This window comes from Propithecus coquereli, unplaced genomic scaffold, assembly GCF_000956105.1.
Source record: "Propithecus coquereli isolate 6110/MARCELLA unplaced genomic scaffold, Pcoq_1.0 Scaffold173, whole genome shotgun sequence".
Lineage (NCBI taxonomy): Eukaryota > Metazoa > Chordata > Mammalia > Primates > Indriidae > Propithecus > Propithecus coquereli.
The window spans coordinates 2714001-2731424 of NW_012141969.1; the positions used below are offsets into that span (position 1 = coordinate 2714001).

General features: G+C 39.8%; 1 protein-coding gene and 1 pseudogene across 4 annotated transcripts in view; both read left to right on the forward strand.

Moving 5' to 3' along the window:
* Nucleotides 1-17424, forward strand: part of SRPX (sushi-repeat containing protein, X-linked) — an 84421-nt gene that overhangs the window by 10535 nt on the left and 56462 nt on the right. The window lies entirely within an intron of this gene.
* On the forward strand, nucleotides 15728-16507 carry LOC105808450 (annotated as a pseudogene).

Consider the following 17424-nt stretch of genomic DNA (forward strand, 5'->3'; position numbering starts at 1 on the left):
AATTCTGATGCACACTTGAGGATGAGAACCACTGGTATGGACATTTCCAAATTGTTTTCTCTGAACATCTCATTAGACTATGGCTTCACATTTGTCGTTTTTAATGAAAACTGTGTTTTCGGTTTCAGGACAGGACATTTGGGAACATGACATTAAATTTCCTGAAGCATTTGCTGGTGGCAGTGACCACTGCAGTCTTAGGGGGGTGGAGAAGGGGAAGAACAAAAAACACAACCTTTGGGTAGCATCATATGTCCCACATCTGTCCCTGTGCATACTTGGTTAGAGGAAGTTTCCTCAAATTGAAAACCACCAGCTCTTGACAGTTGCAAACATGTGTTCTTTAAAATATGTTTTTTGTGTATTAAAATGTGAATAAAATGGGGAAATAGCCCTTGGGATGTTTCTCCCTCCTCCTCTGCATATTATTGCCTCTTTCAGAATACTCTCCTCTGCAAAATTTCCTCATCCAAATTCCAAACCCATCTTTCCAGGCCAGCGAAGTCCAGATGGCTTTCATTGGTGCTCTAGCTCACAATGAGTGACCCTCCTCTCCATGGGAAATCCTCAGGATGCATTCAGATCAGAGGGAGGCTGCAGTCCCCAGACAGCAGCTGTCTGCACAAGGCAGTTGTGCCTCCCTTCTCAAAGCTCAGTTCACTCTCTATTATTCCAGAACTTCTTCCTTTGCCATTCTCTGTCAGGGTCAGTGATGTCACAGCCTTGGGACTGCACTTTTCATTGTTTGCTTTCAGAGGGTTTGTAATTGCTGTGTTGTCACTTAGTTTTAAAGTCCCAGTGACATTGAGGCTTGAAGGTAAGGTGTGAGGAACCCCTAAGTTATTTTACTTCCTCCATGGGTTGGATGCCAAAGATAACAGAGGGGAGTGAGGGATGAGAAAGCCACCCAGACCTTGATTTTCAGCAAAAATAGATGAGACAACTGACAACTTCTATTTCTATACTTCTTTGGGGTCAGAAAATAGAACTCTATGTTATAGCTTACTTTGCTTGGCTTGGTGGTCTAAATAGTTATGCATATCTTTAAAATGGCCTATTTGATATTGCAGATGAGCTGAACCTGTCCTCTGATGAATGCTTTTAAAAATCATAAACATAAAACCTGCTCATTAGGAAAATATTCAAACAGGCATAAAAAGTTGAAAGCAGCTCCACTCCCTCATTTTCCTCCTGACTCCATTCTCTTTTTTCTTTTTCTGAAGTTGCCACTCTTAATAGTTTGATATAAACTGGTATATATTTTTATGCACGTGATATTTAAAGAGACAAAAAAGGTGAAAAAGAATGTATTGCCACATGCAACAACAGAGAGAAAACTTGCAGACATAATGTAGAGTGAAAGAAGCCAGACACAAAAGAGTTCACAGGACAATTTCGTTTATGTGAAGTTCAACAACAACGTGCAAAACTAGTCCATGGTGTTAAAAGTCAGATTAGTGGCTGTCTTTAAGGGGTAGCCAATGGTAGGGGCCACCAGGGAGTCTTCTAGAGTTCCAAAAGTGTTCTGTATCTTGATCTGGGTGAGCGTTTCATGAGTATACACATATGTAAAAATGTATTGAGCCGTATACACCTAAGATTTGTGCACTTTACCATATATGCTTACCTCAACTACAAAGAAAAAAATATCCACAAAGATATATGCGGACAGGGCATAAATAGGTTTAAGAAAGTTCTGCAACTTACTTTCTTTACTGAAAAAAGATATCTTCGTGAAATTTCCATGCCACCACAAGTCCCCTACAGGATATTTGGAAATACATAGTGGTGATACTGGTTGTCACAGTGATGGAGAAAGGGCCCTTCCAGCATTTAGTGGGCCCAGGCTAGGGGTGCTAAAAACCTTTTAATGTGCAGGACAGACTTACACAATAAAGAACTGGCCCCAACAAAATGCCCATAGTGCCCACATCGAGAAACACTGTTTTAAGTGTTTACAGAGTGTTCTGCTGGGAAGGTATTCATATCATGGGTGTACCTTTGAAATAGTTTTGCCTAGATCTTTGTCCTGACAGGAGGACAAAGATCTAGGCAAATGGAGGTGAAGCCTCAAGAGCTGATATGAATGGATGGGTTCTTGATTTGTTTTTGCCTTCTGAACAGAACCGTAAAGAAGTGGACTCATCTCATTTGCCAGGAAACAGAGGAAATCTGATGGTCCCCAAATGTGAATGTAATGCCGAAGAGAGCACTTTTCCTGCTCAGTGTCTTCTTCCCATGTTCTGTAGCTCTCTGATGCCACATGGCCTCAGCCAGGCGGGAGTGGGGAACCTCCATCCTCAAGGCCACATATGCCCTCCAGATCCCCAAGTGAGACCCCTCAACTGAATCCAAACTTCACAAAACAAACATCTTCCCTGTGTCTCAGTTGAGCTCTGTGGAGAACAGCTAAGCCTTTGGAGGACCATATGCCACATCACAAATTGCTTTTGTTCTGCTATCTGGTTTTACTCTAAAGGCTAGTCCTCCTTTCACCTGTCTGTGTTGAATGGGGACTGTCAGACTTCAGGTCTTGGGGAATGCCCCTTGGTGGGAACAAGAATTGGCATTTGTTGAGCCCTGCTTTGGGCTGACCTCAGATTTAGACAGGCGTCTTTTTCCTGCTTCTTCTCTCTGCCAGCTCTAGGCATTGGGCAGGGACACACTTTGGCCCTTCATAATATTAAACAATAGAAGGAGCCTAAATTGGAGAAAATACTGTTTTTCCCTTGGACCAGAGTGATGCCTTCATTTAGAAAGCTATCCTTTTAACTCTTTTTGTTGGCTCTGTAAAATAGGGCCAAAAGTAACATTTTACAAGTCACATCCTGTCTTAATTGTCTCGGCTATTTAAAGGCAGAGTGCCTGAGACTATGGGTGTCATGGACTCTGTCTAGAGTCTTCCTTTTGGGGTCCTGTGCAAAAATATTTGAATAGAGGTGGAACATTGTCTCTGGTGAAACAGCAGTAGAAGCAAGGCTGTCTCTGGAAGCTCATGTTTGGCAGGGATCATTCTCTCACCAGCCACCTACTCCATGGCCATTTTTTTTTCCTTAACAAAATCAAGTTAAAATGGACATTTAAGAGTATGCTTAATGGGGTAGAAGTTACACAAGGGTGGTATTTGGGTAAAAGAGAGGAAAAGTCCTCAGGAGGGTGGAGCTCTAGTTGTCCACAGCAGTGACCCACATCAGGTACCCAGTGAGCTCTTTTTGTCTTTCTCTTCTTCTCTTTGTCTCTTCTCCAATTCATCACTGTGCTTCCTGGGATCACCTTCCAAATCAACTACTTATACCTTGTCTTAGGGCCTGCTTTTGAGGGAACTCACACAGGCAACAGTTAAGCTGGAACTTAACCCGGTATTTTGGTTTCTGATCCAAAGTTCTTTCTACTGAATTGATTCCTGCTGAATAGAGCTATCTAGGTCAGTGAGTGGACTATAAGGGAGGCTTCTGTGATGAAAACTTGGGGATTGTTTCACTTCTTTATTGCTGTATAAGAAACCACTCCAAAATTTAGTGGCTTTAATCATCAGCAACTATTTGCTCATGATTCTGCAGTTTGGGTAGGGCTCAGGGGGACAGTTCATCTCTTGTCCATAGGTGTTGGCTGGGGCAGCTCATCTGGGACTGGAGGATTGAAGTTGGCTCCACTCACCTGTCTGGTACTTTATCTGGGATGGCCAGCCTCTCTCTCTACCTCTCTGCAGTTTCCCATTATCTAGCTCTTCTCCATCTCTCCACATTACCTTTCTCTCCAGGAGGGTAAATGGACTCCTTTTTTTCTTTTTTTTTTTTTTTTTTTTTTTGAAACAGAGTCTCGCTTTGTTGCCCGGGCTAGAGTGAGTGCCGTGGCGTCAGCCTAGCTCACAGCAACCTCAAACTCCTGGGCTCAAGCAATCCTCCTGCCTCAGCCTCCCGAGTAGCTGGGACTACAGGCATGCACCACCATGCCTGGCTAATTTTTTCTATATATTTTTAGTTGTCCAGCTAATTTCTTTCTGTTTTTAGTAGAGACAGGGTCTTGCTCTTGTTCAGGCTGGTCTCGAACTCTGAACTCAAACGATCCGCCTGCCTCGGCCTCCCAGAGTGCTAGGATTACAGGCGTGAGCCACCACACCCCGGCTGTAAATGAACTTCTTTGCATGTAGCTGGCTTCCTGATGAATGAAAGCCAATACTGCCAGGATACATAAGGCATAGACCCAGAGCTGTCACAGCATCACTTCTGTCACATTCTATTAGGTAAAGCAAATCAAAGGCAGGTCCAGATTTGGGGTGATGGTGGTAGTAGATAAGACTCCCACCTCTTAATGGGGGAAGTGTTATGCATGTGCAGGGTAGGAGGAATTGTTGGTGGCCAACTTTGCAGGCAGTCCATTACAGGGCTGGTTTGGGAGGGCATATTAAAGACGGGAGTTTAATTTTCCAGGACGTTTGCTGGGTACATTCTGATTAAATGCTGGACCTCAGTTTAGCTAGCCAAATGTATTAGCCTGTTTAGCTACAGAATGTGGCATGCCCAGATTCATTGAAAATCAATAGAACTGAGTAAATCTGCAGCCTTGGAATATCCAAGGCTCATTTGCCAACGCTTACTGGTACTAGCATCACCTTCCTCCCCACTCCCCCTGAGTTCTGTCTTTTCCTTTCATCAAAGTCAAAGAGTTTATTAAGCAAAAATTAACTGAAAATAGATCATAGACCCAAACATAAAATCTATAATTATAAAATTTCTTGATAATAACAGAAGAAAATCTTTCTGAGCTTGAATTAGGTAAAGATTTCTTACATATGACACCAAAAGTATGGCCTATAAAAGGTATAATGGCTAAATCGTACTTCATCCAAATTAAAAATTTCTGCTCTTCCAATGACATTATTAAGTGAATGAAAAGACAAATATATAAAGAATTCTATAAACTCACTAACAAGAAAACAAGCAAATCAACTTTTAAAATCGGCAAAATATTTGAACAGACACTTAAACCAAAGAAGATATATGAAAAGAGGCTCAATATCATTATCCATCTGCTAACTGGATGAACTCAGCCAACTTAACTTCTGCTTTCATCTGCCAAATGTGAACAAAGCCACCTGCTCTCCTAGGGAAGTGATTTGTAATGTACAATGCAAATATAAGGTATGGTTATACTACCTCCCACAAAACAGCTTGCACACATTTCTACTCCTTGTAGAGGGCTGACTAGCCATTTTCTCTGGGTCTCTCACTGGACTTTATGTGACAGACACCCACAAATTGCTAGCCATGACTTAAATAACCACTGGCCACTAGCAATTTGAGGCAGATCATTTACTGTAAGCTCAAGTGGACGTGGGTGTCTCCTACCATGCTTTTCCAAACCAGTCTGGTTTTTAGGGCTCCCTAAAAAAATTTCCCACTGCCTTCTTGTTCTGCCCTCAAGTTCTCTGACATCCTTTCATTTCAAGTAACTTGCATCATTTGGGCCCCCGTAACAAAGGGCTTTAGTGTTCCATGGTACTATTGATGTGTAAGAGATTTACTTTGACCGTCAGTTTTTCTTTGAATCCATTTGTAATCAATGGTAAAGTTTGAAATGTATTATTTTATGTTATCATATATTATTTTTTTCTCCGGGACCTAATATTAAATTCAATGCTGAGTGCTTAATAAGGATACCGATTGTGTGAGAAGGAAGTAACAGAACATTTTTCATCTAGTTTCTAAATTTGGAAAAAAAAGAAGCTTGGATGAACAGCTGCAGTGTCCCAAATAATTTTACATTTTTGTGAATCCCAAAGGCCCCTCTTCATACATTTTACATTCCTGAAATTCCTGGAATAAATAAAAAAAAAAAACTGTGAGAAGAACACACACAGTTTTAAAAAACAGCTTTATACTTTAGGTATATTTGCCACATAATAAACTCTACTCAGTTGCTTTTGTATCCTTTTCAAAAATTAATTGGCAATTTTTATTCAGATCTGTTTCTGGGTTATTTATTCTGATCCATTGATCTATATGATTATCTCTTCACCAATACCAATACTGTCTTGATTACTGTAGCTTTCTAATATGTCTTAACATTGAGTAGTGTAATTTCTCCAACTTTATTCTTCTTTTCCAAAATTGTTTTGGCTATAAATTCCATATAAATTTTAAAATGAGCTTCTCTGTATCTACAAAAAATCTTACTCATATTTTCATTTGAATTATGTTAAATCTATTAATATGATCAATTTGGGGAGACCTGACATCTTTAATATTTGAATCTTCCAATCCATGACACAGTACATTTCTCCATCTATTTAAGTCTTATTTGATTTCTTTCATGAGCATTTTATAATTTTCAGCATACAGATCCAGTACATGTTTTGTTAGATCTATAACTAAGTATTTCTTTTCTGGAGCTACCAGAAATATATATTTCCTTGATTTCACTCTCTAATGGTTCATGGCTATCATATAGAAATACAATTGAGTTTGATGTTTTGACATTGTATCTTGTGATCTTGCTAACCTCAGGTGTTATTTTGTAGATTCTTTGGAATTTTCTATTAATACATAGACAATCATGTCATCTGTGAATAGGGACAAGTTTATTTCTTCCTTTCTGATCTTCGTATCTTTTATTTCTGTCTTCTCTTATCACGCTGGCTATGACTATCAGTATAATACTGAATAAGAGTAGTGAGAATGGACATCATTGTGTTGTTCCCAATCTTAGGGGAGAAGCACCTTAGTCTTTCACCATGAAGTATGATGTTAATTGTAGGCTTTCTGTAGATCTCTTTATCAGGTTGAGGAAGTTCTTTTCTCTTTCTAGTGTGCTGTAAGTTTTTATCATGAATGGATGTTAAATTTTGTTAAATGCATTTTCCATATCAATTGATATGGTCATGTGGATTTTCTTCGTTAGTCTGTTAATGTTGTGGGTTACACTGACTGATTGATTTTTGAATATTAAGCCAGCTTCACATTCTCAGGATATATACCATTTGGTATTGGTATATTATTCTTTTTATGTATTGCTAGGTTTTATTGAGTAATATTTTGTTGAGTATTTTTGCATCTGTGTTCATGATGGATATTGTCTTGTAGTTTTATTTTTATGTAATGTTTTGTCTGGTTTTGGCATCAGTGTAATGCTGGCCTTGTAAAATATGTTGGGACATGTTCCTTCCACTTCTATTTTGTGGAAGCTATTCTGTACAATTGGTATTATTTATTCTCTTTTTTTATTTCAGGGTATTATGAGGGTACAAACATTTTGGTTACATTTTATGTCTTTGCCTCACCCAAGTGAGGGTTAGAGGCATGCCCTTCCCCTCTACAATGCTCCCCGTGTCCTTTAGTTGTGAGTTTACCCCCCATCCCCCTAATCCCTGGAGAATATTACTGCCATGTGAGCACCATAGTGTTAATCAGTTAGTGCCAATGTGATGGCGAGTACAAGTGGAGCCCATTCTTCCGATCTTGTGATACTTCACTTTGGATAATGGGCTCAAGTTCAATCCAGGAAAATATAAGAGGTGCTGACGAGGATGTGGAGAGACAGGAACACTCTTACACTGCTGGTGGGACTGCAAATTAGTGCAACCTCTGTGGAAAAGAATTTGGAGATACCTCAAAGAGCTAAAAATAGAAATACCATTCGATCCAGCAATAGCACTATTAGGCATCTACCCAAAAGAGCAAAAGATATTCTATAATAAAGACATCTGCACCCACCCAAATGTTTATGGCAGCACAATTCACTATTGCAAGGATGTGGAAACAACCCAAGTGCTCGTCAATTCATGAGTGGATTATTAAAATTTGGTATAGGTATTATTTATTCTTTAAATATTAGGTAGAATTCACCAGTGTAATCATCTGGGCCTGGAGATTTCTTTTTAGTAAGATTATCTATTTCATCTTGGGTGAGTTTTGGTAGTTTCTCCATTCTCCCTAAAGCATTAGAAGTCCCCTTTCCCACTCTTAGAGTGAGGGCTGGAGGGCTTCTGCTTCAATTATTTCTGCACCCCGTGTCTACTTATGTGTTTAGTCTGACTTGAATCTAGTCCAGAAGATACTGGAGGAAAAATGGGAAGGTCACCAGCAATTCAGTGGTACTTTAAATTCTGTATTCTTCTCCAGTCTGCCTCCTAATGTTTGTTTACTTTTCAGAGTTATCAAATAGCTGTTCAATATATTTTGCTCAGGTTTTTCAACTGCATTTAGTAGGAAAGACAGGGTGGAGTGTGATTACTCCATTTTACCCCAAACTGGAATCTCGTGACTTGTTTTTTAATGTTACATTATCCTTTTCATGGGAGCCAAATAGGTGATTTCCTTTCTCCCTTCCTTCTTTCTTTCACTCATTCGTTCCTTCCTTTCTTTCTTTACTACTTTTTCTGGACTGTGGTGCCAAGATTATTGTTAGACCTTGATAAATATCTCTTGATTTTATTGCAGATGGTAAAAAGTCTTTCGCACAAGGTTTTATAAATATTACAGTTTAGAGAAATGATTGGAATCTTTATCATTGGAAAGGTTTCCAAATCTTCCTGCTTTACAAAAATATATTTACTAGGATGAGAGAAGAAAAAAACACAATTTAAAAAGTGGGAAATAGTGGTCTTATGGAGTCACCTTGAAAGTTCAAAAGGGTACTATATCTGTACCTAGCACAGTTATGTTTGTTCCTTTAAGTAAACTCAGTTCCATTCAAAGCCTTTTTTTCATGCGGTAGTGCCAATAATTATATATTAATAATGAAAGGAATGTAACTATGCAGAATGATCATGTGTCAAATGCTATATGTCTGCTATGGTTTGAATGTCCCCTCTGAAACTCACTTTGAGATTTAATTGTCATTGTAACAGTATTAAGAAGTGGGCCTTTAAGAGGTGATTAGATCACTAGGGCTTTGCTCTCAGGATTGGATTAATCATTTTACCACAGAAGTTAGTTCCTGATAAAAGGGGGGAGTTCAGTCCCCATTTTCTCTCTGTCTTATGGACTCACTTCCACCTTCTACCTTTCCACCATGGGATGATGCAGCACTAAGGCCTCACCAGATGCCAGTGCCATGCCCTTGGACTTCCCAGCCTCCAGAACTGTGAACCAAATAAATTTCTTTTCTTTATAAATTACCCAGTCTGTAGTATTCTGTTATAATAACAGAAAATGGACTAAGATAATGTCCTTCTTCTGCTTTATTAGATAGCTCATTTGAGGAGTGAATGAGAAATCTTACCTGTAGCCCGGGAAATGGAAATCATGGAATTGGGAGAGATTCAGTAAAAGATGATCTTTCATGTAGATGAGGCTTTTGTTAAACTTTTCAACTAATTGCTTTTATTTTGGCCCTTATATTATTATCATTAAACATTAAACAGCTTTAAAACGTAAGTGAAATGATATCCACTCATCTATACAAGAATTAACTGTGAGGAACTGCATGGTTTATTTCCCAGTGTAGTCAGACCCATGAGCCACTTTGAGCAGGAGACCCATGAGCCACATAAGTCATGGGATAGGTGGCCCTGGCTCAGGTGTTTGGCTCAGCTTCCTACTCCATCCAAGCTATTTCTAATCACAAATGAACCAGCCACACATTCTTATTTTGAGCAGACATCTGAAATTAGAACTGAATAGTTCCAGCAAGGGCTGAGGTTTGGAAAACAACATTTGTGTTAATATCCATGTTCTGTTCAAAATATCAACAAATGCCAAATCCTCCAATTTAATGGGCTCTTTTGAAGTCTTCTCTTTTGAACCAATCGTGACTGAAGTCTAAAATGGGGTCATACTGCTTTCCACTAGAGCATCCAACCCTGGTATCTAAAACCTTCTCTCCTTTTCTCCAGCTACTCTGTCATTTCGTCAGTCTTTTCTCCCGCCTCATCTATAACCGTCTTAAAATCTTGAAATCAAGTCTTTCCCTCTGATACAGTGCCTACATCTTAATTTTAAAAATCTTCAATATAATACATCAATTTCATGTTTAAACAGAAAGAAACTAAGGCAACTGAGTGATGGTGGGGCTGGCCAAAGTCACATGGCTACCTAGTAGCAGAGCTAGATGAGGATTCTTAGCATCCCACTCCATTGATTCATTGATTTACTCCTAGTCTTCTATATAGACTCTATGCTACTCCCAGAATCTCACTTCTGAAGATAACACACTGAGTTTTTAATCCACTCACATCTTTCTTTCAATACATTATATGAAAGAAAACCAACTTGTGATGTTAGAAGTCAAGATAGGGGCAGGATTCTGGTTGTGTTCTATTTCTTGATCTGAGTACTGTTTACATGGGTGTGTCAGTTTGTGATAATTCATTGAATTGTGTACTTTTTAAAAAATAAAATGTTTATAAAAAGTATACAAAAGAGAGATAACTCTAATGGTGGGCAGGTTCTGAAAAGTGTGTAAGAGGAGACAAGTGGCTTATGGCATGATCCCTGATTTTTACTCGGGCCCCAGAACTTAATATTCCACTAATGTCCTTTATTATGCAGTAAGTCACTTTTAACATCCATTTTTAAAATTCACTTTCCTTTTAAAGCCCTTTTATTCTGCTCTCCACAGTACCTTTGCTTCCTGTCACCTGCCTTATGTTTGTACCATCAGTGTTGCAGAATCCTACTTAAAAAGAGGCATTTACCACAGCCCACAATCACAGCAATAATCATGCAGTGATCTTGGCCCCCACCCCAGGGTGCCTACTTGTTTAATATTCGCTGTGAGTGCTTTTAACAAGCCAGGGCACATCTGGACTCATAGTTTCCCTGCATATCTGTGCTCTGAGGCTCCAACAATATGTGTGATAAAGAGTCTGGAGCTAATTTTCTAAATGACAGCACTGACGCCTCTTGTTTCTCTCTTTGAATTGAATCTGAGACATAGGAAATTAGTATTCTCTAAGGCTTCTCTCTTCTACCTCCCACCTTTCTTTTACAGCAGAGGAAGAATCAGGAGCCCGAGTTTGTGAGCATCAGTGGATTGAAAGCCACAGATCCTTCCTTCCTCCCCAGGGCTGAGGAAATGATCTTTTCTGGGCATTCATCACTCTGCCTTTTTATTATTTCTCTCTTTTACTTTTAGAGTCTTGTTTCACCCCTTCCTCCATCTTTCTGTCCACCACTCCTCCGCAAAGATTGCTTTTCCAAGACGTAAAAGTCGATCTGGAGACTGTGTGTGACACATTATTTGGTATTACAATTTCACAGAAGCATGGAATCTTAACCTTGGAAAGTGCCTTAGAACTCCGCCCTAATCCCCAGTGCAGGACTCCCCCATCTCACCCACCTTGCCAGCATCCTTCAGCCTCATGAGAGTACTTTCAGCTTCAGTAAGCTTTGATGGTGTCTCAAGATTTTCTCGAAGCCTTAGAAAGTCCTGCCTCAAATTAGGTTGAAACCAGCTCTGCTTAACTTCAAGTCAGTGTCCTCATTTCTAACTTTTGCAACTGCACGGGGTAAGTCTCTCTTTCTCTATTTTTATCCATGTGACAGCCATTGAGAAATCAGAGTACAGGGATTCTATTTCCCTTAGTCTAATTTTTTTCACGATACAAATCTAAAGGTTCTTTCCCATTCGACAAACTTTTTATTTATTTGTTTACTTATTTGTTGTGATGAAAGCTAGCCCATATTGGTCACTTTCTGGTTTTTCTTTCTAGCATCTTCCAGTATATCTGTCCTTTTCAAAATGTGGCCCCAAGTGATAAATATTAGAGGTGATGGATATGCTAATTACCCTGATTTGATCATTACACATTGTATACACATATCAAAATATCACTCTTGGCCGGGCGCGGTGGCTTACGCCTGTAATCCTAGCTCTCTGGGAGGCCGAGGCGGGCGGATTGTTTGAGCTCAGGAGTTCGAGACCAGCCTGAACAAGAGCGAGACCCCGTCTCTACCAAAAAATAGGAAGAAATTAATCAGACAACTAAAAATATATAGAAAAAAATTAGCCAGGCATGGTGGCGCATGCCTGTAGTCCCAGCTACTCGGGAGGCTGAGGCAGAAGGGTCGCTTGAGCCCAGGAGTGTGAGGTTGCTGTGAGCTAGGCTGACGCCACGGCACTCTAGCCTAGGCAAAAAGAGTGAGACTCTGTCTCAAAAAAAAAAAGATAAAAAAAATATCACTCTGTATCCCATAAATATGTACAATTATTGTTTGTCAACTAAAAATAAAAGGGAAAAGGAAATTGGTCTAAATGGCCTGATACTCTAGTATGGTTGGTTCAGTCTAGAACAAGCCACACTTCTGTGGTTTAGCCTCTGTCCTCTTACAGGCCACTGTTGCTCTCTCTTTTTTATTAATAGAAGCTGCTTCACCTGCTGGCTCACAATGTGGGCAACAGCTGGTCACTCTTTCCCAAGCCTGCCAGGTCTTCCCCATGCTGGGTGCACAGCTTAGTGTGGAAAGGGAAATACAAGACTTCATGTTTATAACCTCTATTAAATTCCTCCTTGTAGGTTTCAAACCAGCCACTGCCTACAATGATTTCTTCATCTGCTGTTTTTGCCCATCTGTAGTCAATGCTGTTCACGCCCTGTGCCATCTCCCCTCAGCCCACCTTTGCATTCACCTCAGCAGAAGTGGGCAATTCCTGAACATGTGACAGCTTCTTGCCTTTGATGTCTCTATGTCTCAAAGGCTTTGCCTTTAGGCTTTCTCCAGTGCTGTGGGAGTTTGCTCAGCCATAAGTTATAGAAGAGTAGGGCATTTAACACCCCTGAGTCCAGCCCTCAGCCAAGAAAGAGGGGGAGTCAGTGGATAAATGCCCCAGCTTCTATGTCTCTGGGTTGTGTTTCCCTGGAGGCTCCCCAGTGAGAATGAGTCCAGGTGCCCCCAGGAGTAACCTGCTTATCAGCACATTATTATTGTCTTTTCCCTTTCTCATTTCCCCTACTTTCTCACTGTGTTTCCTGGGATCACCTCCCAACTAAACTACCTGCACCCAAGTCCTTTTCTCAGAGTCCCCTTTATGAGGAACAAAACTAAGATTCTGTCCTATCCAGCTTTATTATGTTCTACATATTTATTCTTAATTCTTCTTTCACTACACAAAGTCCTACAGCACACCTTCTGAGAGGATGTTACCCATTAGTGGGTCATGAAATTTGTTAGTGGGTCATGACCAGGACTGTTTCAAAACTAAAATGGGATAGAATAGCAAATATAGGAGGGCAACACACCTAAAGTATTGTTTTGGAAAACTTATTTTTCAGTCATATATATGTATGTGTATGCTGAGTCACAAGATAAAACTAATTTCTTACTGTGGGCTGTGGTCAAAAAAGTTGAAAAGTTATTGCTTTCTGGGAATGCAATTCATAAATCAGTAAATAGGCCTTTATGTAAACTAGGTGTACTGGAGGAGACATTCTCTTGAGTAAACCAAGGAAATGAAATTACTTTGGCTGGATTTGTTCTTTTTGAACCATTGCTGATTCTAAATTATCATGATTCTAAAAAACTCTTCCTATTTTTCTGGTTAATAACATGTTCTAAAATAAAGCTTAGGACACAATGGATATTTTTTCACGTCTATAGTTTCCACACTCCATGTTTTGACTGGTTTGAAAATCGCCCATCCTTAGTCTTTGACACTTCTTGGTTTCCCTTAATTTTTCAGTGATTATGAAGAACAATTCCACTGTCTACCCTCAATATTTTTTCAGTCCCTGGGATGTAGTTTTCTTAGAGGTGGAAATTTGAGCTCAGGTAAAACAGCCAGCTGGGGTCTCATTGCTTGGAGTTTCAAGCCCCTCTTCCTAATCTGTGGCTTTTTCCAGTATAGAATATTAGAGCAAGAATGATTTTAGGCAGACTTTAAGGAATAACTTTTGATTGTCCTAAAGGTAAAATATTGAGAGCAGTCTGAGAGTAGGATGGGATGGCTATGTCTCCAAACTTTGAGTTTCCATTGGGACACTCTCAGGCCTTGAGGCTGGTGCCTGCATCAGATTATTTTCTAAGAGCATTTCCAGATCTAAGACTCTAATTTTATTTGGCAAAGCATGCCTTTTAGTTGGAGGCTCAAATGGTCCTTCTTAAGAACTTCTGAGATAAACAAGTTCTTACAATTGCAAACAAATGAGAAACAAACCTAGCAAACAGACTCTGCATCAAAGACACTTTAATTGCTCTGGTTTAAAATTTTTTTTAATTAAACATTGAGTAGAACAAAAGAATATTTATATACTATGGCTTAGGTAAAAAAAAAAAAATACAACACACACCTCTACTTAGCAGCCAGTGTAATATGAACATTACCTTGAAAAAAAAAAAAAAAGGAACATAAATGTTATCTTGTAGCCCTTGCTACTACTCCTGCCCAGATTTTATCCCTTTCTATATCTCCTCAGAGGTAACAAATATTCTAAATTTTGTGTTTACTATTGCTATGATTTTCTTTATAGTATTTCTGAATGTTTGTGTCTCTAACAACATATTACTTTTGCATGCTTTTGACCTTTGCATAAATGGATGCATACTGAACATATTCTACAGCTTGCTTCTTTTCTTCTTTTCTGCCCCCCCCCCCAGGGAGAGCAAACTGATTTCACAAGTTTATTAGGCTTACTTTTAAAAAAATAAATGAATGCCATTGTCTTTATCATGGAGAATACAAATTCTCTTCAAACTGACATTTGGTTGAAAAAAAACAAACTAATTTATTTCCATTGTGTTGTTACCAAAAAAAAAAAAAAAGAACTCGGAGCTTGCTTTTTTGCTTTTTTTCACTCGACCTTAGATTCTTGAGATTTGTTCATGTTGTTGCATGTGGGCGTGGTTTGTTCATTCACATTACCGTATAAGATCTCTTTGTATGAATATGCCATAGTTTATCTGTGCCACTTTTCTTTTTTTTTGAGACAGAGTCTCACTGTGTTGCCCGGGCTAGAGTGCCGTGGCGTCATCCTAGCTCACAGCAACCTCAAACTCCTGGGCTCAAGCGATCCTCCTGCCTCAGCCTCCCGAGTAGCTGGGACTACAGGCATGCGCCGCCATGCCCGGCTACTTTTTTTCTATATATTTTTAGTTGTCCGATTAATTTCTTCCTATTTTTAGTAGAGACGGGGTCTCGCTCTTGCTCAGGCTGGTTTCGAACTCCTGAGCTCAAACAATCCGCCCGCCTCGGCCTCCCAGAGAGCTAGGATTACAGGCGTGAGCCACCGCGCCCGGCCATCTGTGGTACTTTTGATGTGCATTTGGGTTGTTGCTAGTTTTATGTTCTTACAAACAATGCTATTGGGAAGATTCTAGTATACTTCCCTGGAACAATGTGCAGGAATTTCTCTATGATAAATACCTAGGAGTGGAATTGCTGGATCATATGCATGTATATCTTTGACTTTGTTTAATAATGCTAAATTGTTTACTAAAGAATTTATATCAATTTAAACTTCTACCATCCCGCCCGGGATACCCCTGCGCCCGGGGGAAGCCCCGTGCACGACGCCCTCCGCCCGCCTGCGTCCCCCCGCCTCCGCGAGGCCCGGGGCTTCCTCCACGGGCCACTCCGGGCCGCCCCGCACTGCGCATGCGCGGGAGTTCCGCAAGCCTGTAAGAGAAGCCGCCGCCGCCGCCGCCGCCGCTGCCGCCAACCGCCGCCAACCGCCGCCAACCGCCGCCAACCGCCGCCAACGCCGCTGCCGCTGCCGCCGCCGCCGCCGCCGCCGCCGCCGCCGCCGTCGTCCATTCGCTGTGGAGCCAGAGGAGGAGGGAAGAACACCAACATGAACAAGTTGAAATCATCGCAGAAGGACAAAGTTCGCCAGTTTATGATCATCACACAATCTAGTGAAAAAACAGCAGTAAGTTGTCTGTCTCTAAATAACTGGAAGTTAGATGTTGCAACAGATAATTTTTTCCAAAATCCTGAATTTTATATACGAGAGAGGGTGAAAGGATCATTAGACAGGAAGAAGTTAGAACAACTATACAATAGATACAAAGATCCTCAAGATGAAAATAAAATTGGAATAGATGGTATACAGCAATTGTGTGACGACCTGGCACTCGATCCAGTTAGCATTAGTATGTTGATCGTTGCGTGGAAATTCAGAGCGGCAACACAGTGTGAGTTCTCCAAACAGGAGTTCATGGAGGGCATGACAGAATTAGGATGTGACAGTATAGAAAAACTAAAGGCCCAGATACCCAAGATAGAACAAGAAGTGAAAGAACCAGCACGATTTAAGGATCTTTACCAGTTTACTTTCAATTTTGCGAAGAATCCGGGACAAAAAGTGTTAGATCTAGAAATGGCCATTGCCTACTGGAATTTAGTGCTTAATGGAAGATTTAAATTCTTAGATTTATGGAATACATTTTTGTTGGAACATCATAAACGATCAATAACGAAAGATATTTGGAATCTTCTTTTAGAATTCAGTACAATTATTGCAGATGATATGTCTAATTATGACGAAGAAGGAGCATGGCCTGTTCTTATTGATGAGTTTGTGGAATTTGCACGCCCTCAAATTGCTGGGACAAAAAGTACAACAGTGTAGCACTAAAGGAACTTTCTAGAATATACGTAGTCTGTGCAATAAATACAATATAAAATTGCACAGTCAATTTCTGCTGGCTGGACTGAACTGAAGATCAGTACTCACAATTCAGACTGAGGGTTGAGACAAAACTTTAAGGGCATATCTTGGACCATATCGTATTTCATTTTTCTAATGGTGGTTTGGGCTTGTCTTCTAGTCTGGGCGGCTGTAAACATTTGTAATTCCAACATTGTGGATTTCATCTTGTATCTGTGGACCATCCTAGTTTATTCTCCCATAAGTCTTGGAAGATTTATGGTGATTATTTTGAGGTTTCCATTCTTGCATAAAGCACAATGCTGTCTTCATCAGAAAACAGTTGGCATAAGAATTAAACATGTGAACATCACAATTTATAAAAACTTGTTAAATATATGCTTTGGTCTAGTTGCAAAGACTATGCTGATAGCACTTCCAACGAGAGTGATATATGTAAGTGTACCGGGTCTGCAATGGTGTTTTGGTTTGGTGGGATTTTTTTTTCTTGGAAAATCACATGTATTGTTGGCATGAGTAGAGTATCTGATGAAAAAAATGTCAAAATAACCTATGTGAAAAAATTTTAGGGTAACTTGGTGCCTACCTGAAAAATGTATTGTTTTTCAGACTCTCAATTTCAAAAAGGTTCCACAGAACTAGTCTGCACTTACCCATATTTATATATAGTTGTCCTGCAGGGACCTTTTATTTAGAAAATATCTGCATAATGTTAGATGCCACTCCTGTCTATATTATGTACTACGTAATTGGATTTCATTATGCTTTTGAAATACTTTTTGCCTGTTGAATAAGTTAAACTATTTTGTTTGTTTTGAATGTTTTGATTGCTATACAATACAATAAATATTCTAAATTTTGTGTTTACTATTGCTATG